The sequence below is a fragment of the Bos indicus genome, chromosome 16, assembly GCF_029378745.1.
Source record: "Bos indicus isolate NIAB-ARS_2022 breed Sahiwal x Tharparkar chromosome 16, NIAB-ARS_B.indTharparkar_mat_pri_1.0, whole genome shotgun sequence".
Lineage (NCBI taxonomy): Eukaryota > Metazoa > Chordata > Mammalia > Artiodactyla > Bovidae > Bos > Bos indicus.
In genome coordinates this window covers 62527162-62532458 of record NC_091775.1, presented here as the reverse complement: position 1 = coordinate 62532458, position 5297 = coordinate 62527162, and the positions used below count along the sequence as shown (strand labels likewise).

Below are 5297 nucleotides of genomic sequence, written 5' to 3'. Positions count from 1 at the left end.
GCTCCTCTGTCCATGGGATATTTTTAGGCAAGAATACTGGAGTGGGTTGCCATTTTCTCTTACAAGGGATCTTCCCAAACCAGGGGTCAAACCTGTGTCTCTTTGTGTCTCTTGCATTGCAGATGTATTCTGCTGAGCCATCAGAGAAGCCCCTACACAGAGTAGGCACTCAATAAATGGTACCTATACTACTAATAATAATAGTTTTCATCCTTGATAGTTGAGACATGATATGATGACTAGTCAAGTTGAGGGAGATTGGCACATCAAAAACCTCACGTGTATAAAGGTGTAAATCAAAAAGCATTTCAGAATGTTTGACCTTCATTGCTCCCTTTTTAAAAAATGGAATTAGTTACTTTTATTACTAATCACAATAGCATACATGAACAAAACAAAATTTGGATATTTCGCTAAGGCACAGAAATAACCATTGTTAATTATTTTATATTTAACAATACTTAAATATATAAGTATATATGTGTATATTTTTAAACAAAACTGAATTCGTGCTGTATACAGTTTTATTTTTCATTTTTTTATGTTTCATTCAAAATATGTTGTGAACATTGTGGTATTTGATGTTTAATTTCAGCACACATTGTATTGATGAAAATGCAATAATTTAATCAATGCTAGACTGTTAAATATTTAGATAGATTTCAGTTTTTTTTTTTAACTATTGTAAATTATGCTTTTTTCTTAAGGATAAAAAATGCAGTAGAGAAAAGCATGAATATTGTAAGGCTTTTATTCATGTACTAGATTTCCCACTACAGAAATGAATATTATAAAAATGTTTGTCAACTTGATAGGTGAAAATGAGATCTCATTCATTATTTTGCACTTCTTGAATTTCTAGTGAATTTGAATATTTTAAATGTTTATTGGCCGCGTGTATTTCTTTTTTGGTGGCTTCTCTTGTCATGTATTCTTCGCCCACTTCTTTGAGATGTTCCCCTTTTTTTTCCTCTCAATTTGTAAGAGCCCTTGTCTGTGTAATATGAATCCTTTATCTACCATATATGTTGAGAGTTGGAAGGGGGGATTAAAGACTTCCTTTTCCACTTCTCCTGGTAAGTAAAGTGGGAAAAGCAGAACTATATATATGTAGTATGGTAGTCATTTTATTTTTAAAAGCACCTAAAAATGAAGAAAAATACTTATAAAAACCCTATGAAAAAGCTAATAATTTTATTTTTTATATTTTTCTCCATCCCCCCCCCCCTTTTTTTTGCAATGAACATTTTAAAATTACAATTGTTGTGTGCTTTTTCTCCCAATTAGACTGTAAATTCCTAGGGGACAGAGATACCTATACTTCATGACGGTTGACAACTGTCTGACATATAAATACATCTGTGAATTAATATTTTTGTTTTATTTGACCATGAAAGCTTTATTCTCAGAGATATTTTCTTCTTACTTCCACTGTGGTCTTAGTTGGCTGATCTGGGAAACAGAGGAATTAATTAGTTTGTTTAAGAGACTAATTTTAGAAGAGGCAGTCGGCAGTGCTCAGGGTATATCTGTAGGAAGCAACCTTTCAGGATTTCAATTAACATCATCAGTTAACTCTCTCTCCTTGCTCCTCAAGCTCTCTCCAAGGCTTGCTCATGAAGTAGAGGAACCTACTGACACCAGCAAGATATACGAATGTGTATGTCATCATCTCATTCATATACCATTGTTAGACAAAATCCCACTAAAATAAAATCTTTCTCTACTTTTTTAACAATTAAAAAAAATCAGTCTCTGTGGTCATTAATCATCTAATGGTGAAAAAGAATCAGGACTTTAGACTTGTGGATACAAGATTCCAGCAGCTAGAGAAGAGAGAAGGCAGCGGGTAAAGAAATTGGTACTTGGGTAAGACACTGCCCTCCTGGTTCTCCATTGTTGGCATTTCCTTCACAATATAAAAAAAAGGGGGATTTCTGGGATTGTTTTGCATCTAGATCTGTTAGGAGCGCAGTGCATGGCATCCCATGATGGTCTCAGGAGGCATTGACAGCTATCATAGGGGGCCGTCAGGGTTGGTTTCCACTGAGTTTCCTGCAAATAGGCAAAGGCAACTTTAAGTCATATAGCAAAGTAGCTGAGAAATGATATTTCATTTACTAAAGCTGGGGTCACATTTGCTAGCGACATAGGATCAATTCTCCTAATGATTTTGCCTCAAATGAAAATGAGTTAGAAGTCAAGCTCTTGGAGGATAACTTCCAAGTCAGGACAGTGAGCTATTGGGGGTTGAGTGCCCTTCGGTGCTTCAGGCAGTAAAGCAGAAAAATTTGTACATGGCTTTGCCTGGAAGGACTCTCTCTCCCAAATGACAGACTGTGGCCCTGGTAGAAAAGTGCTTCTCCAACTTCTTATTGATCAGCTTTCAGAGCAGAGTAAGGGAGGTGGGGTCAGTCAAAACTCAGACACCTTCAGAGGCAGGTGGGGACTTGCCTAAGTGGTCCATTCACGCAGGAGTAGCCTTGTTTGAGCTAAGTCACTTCAGTCATGTTCAACACTTTGCCACGCTATGAACTGTAGCCCTCCAGGCTCCTCTGTCCATGGGATTCTCCAGGGAAGAGTATTGGAGTGGGTTTCCATGTCCTTATCCAGGGGATCTTTCCGCCTCTGGGATCGAACCCGTATATTTTATGTCTCCTGCATAGGCAGGTGGGTTCTTTACCACTAGCATCACCTGGGAAGCCCTTGTTTATCCACTTTCAATTCTGAAGACACCCAGTATGGTTCGATACTTCTGGTGCTTTCCTTGGTATTTTTCCTCCTCCTTCTCCTATATCCTCCCCTCAACATCTCCCTCTGTATGACTTGCTGGAACATCCTCTTTCCTTACATTGGGGGAAAATGTATGATCAAATAAATCACTGTGTTCAACCTGTATACTGAGTACATCAGAAAAAGCCTTTTCTCTCTGGACAGAAGATACTTTAAAAAAATCTCACCCCATTAAGTTCCAGGTAATTTGTCTTCTAAATACTTTTCTTCCATGGAGAAAATTCTAAACGACAGTGAAAAAGAGAAATGGTTCATTTAGAAGACACAGTAATTGCGTAACAGTATTTTCTTAGAGTAATAATTAATGAACCCCTAATTGCTAAAGTTAAATCACATTAAATGGTAGATATTTAAATTAATTAAAAAAAAAAAAAGCTTTGCACATATCTCATTTTCCCCTAATAGCCACCTCTCCAAATCCCTTTAGCGCTGTAGAAAAAATCCCTGCAGTTTACTAAGTCGTTTTGTACTTATTTTCTCATTTGGTCATCACGTGCTAAAGTACCAGGGCATTTCCCCCTCATTTTCTAAAGGAAGATGTCCAGACAAGTGAGGTGACTTGTTCAAGGTCACTCTGCTCAGCTTTGCTCACTGCTAGTTCTCTGCATATTCCCAGCTCTGAGCAGCCTTCTGTTGAAACAAGATGGAAAACCATGTATTACCCTTGTCACTGTTGCGTGGCTAGGTTATCCTTGGCTTCGCTTTGTACCAGGCACCCTTTGAAATGTGATTCTGAGCTGGGAAAAGGGTTATTTTAATACACACAAGTGAGGCTTAGTTGAATTTTTCCTAGTATGTGCCTATGACTAAGAGAACACAGTGTCTCCTTGACTGGCTCCTTCCACACTCGGGTAATGTTTGCTTTGCTAAAGTCATAAAGTGAGAAATTCGTCTCCTTTCTAAATACCCTAGCAATGGATAGTAACCAGTGGGGGGAAAGGAGGTAGGTTAAAAAACAATTTTTTAAAAATGATAAATAAAGGAGAACATCTCATAAATTTGGAGTTATAGGCAGCTTATGTTCCTCAATAGAAAATATGGGAACAATAAAACATCTTCAATAGAAAATATCAGAGAAGCAAAAATCCTCCTGTTTATATCTTAGAGATGGAAGCGCCTTAGTTCCGTCTGGGCAACCCAAAATGACAACCCACCACCACTAAAACCGACTGGGAAATTCAGAAACACAGGATGGTACTCATCAGAAACAGTACTCTAATCCTCAGGAAATGCACCTGAAGGCTCCCTCACCTCCCCCACAACAACTGCTGATGTGATATCATTCAGACAGAGTGATTTGTCTAGGTAATGTTACCAGGATTAGTTTCCTCCAAGAGACATTTCCTGGCTCCAAATAGCTTCCAAGTATTTTAAAACAGCAGAGAAGTTTGTGATCCATTAAGACAAAGCCAAAACAATTGCTGACGCTGTGCTAAGTGATTGAGGGAAGGTCTGGCCAGGTTACTTTCAAGTTTTCCAAAGAATAGACTCCTGCACAACAGCATTAAATAAATGGAGGTTCCAGCAAACAAGGGTGAGAATTTCGACAGGGTTCAAGTTCATATCGGGCTCAGGAATTCTCACCTCCGTGGTGTCACTGGACACTGACATCACAGGCTTGTTTTCTATATTGAGAATTTGGGTCTCGCTTTAATTTTGCGGTTTTTTTTTAAAGAAGAAAAATAATAACCTGTTATGTGACCATTATTATGTGGAAGCTGTAAAGAAAACCCTGGGGGATGACTCATTGTCTCTTGAATGCTTCATCACATCCCTGCCCCCACACTTCTGCTCTTTGCTTAGTCCTTCTGACAGTGCCCTGACTCCCCTCCCCCACTCAGCCTGCCCCGAAGGCTAAGTGCCGGGGAGCCCCATCCTTGGCCTGAAGCCTTTCTTCCTTTTCCAGGTCAGTGCCGTCTCCCTCCTCTGAACTCTTGTAGCCTCCGCTGTCATCTAACACAATGACAACTTGGCATAGCCTCTGTGGAAGGGATAATTATCTTTTATATCCCATCTCTGCAAATAGACTCTAAGTTCCCCTAGTGCAGGCAAATCTTTCTTTCTTCCCTTTCTTCTGTCACAAAAACGAATTTCCCTGCTAGCAGGCCTCAGACCACGGAAGAAGCAGTGCAGGAGTGCACGCTCGGTTGTGTCTGACTCTTTGTGACCCTATGGATTGTAGCCCGCCAGGCTCCCCTGTTCACAGAATTCTCCAGGCAAGAACACTGAAGCAGGTTGCCATTTCCTCCTCCAGGGGATCTTCTGGACCCAGGGATCGAACCCACGTTTCCTGCATTGGCAGATGGATTCTTTATTACTGCACCACCTAGAAAGCCCAGTTTTATACATAGTAGTGTACACAGGCCAATCCCAATCTCCCAATTCATCCCACACCCTGCTTCCCTCCTTGGTGTCTATCCATGGACTTCCCTGAGCATCCCAGGTCCATTCACATGCACCAGGATTGAGTGCTGCCCAGCATCATTCCATGGATTGGTACTCAA

At 39.9% G+C, this 5297-nt stretch overlaps 1 long non-coding RNA gene across 1 annotated transcript; it reads right to left on the bottom strand.

Annotated features, from left to right (window-relative positions):
* Positions 1-733: 733 nt before the first annotated feature.
* LOC109570269 (uncharacterized) lies at positions 734-4532 on the bottom strand. Its single transcript, XR_002182441.2, has 2 exons — positions 2961-4532; positions 734-2055 (listed from the first exon to the last, which is right to left on the bottom strand). It is a non-coding gene; the product is annotated as an uncharacterized lncRNA (long non-coding RNA).
* Positions 4533-5297: the final 765 nt, after the last annotated feature.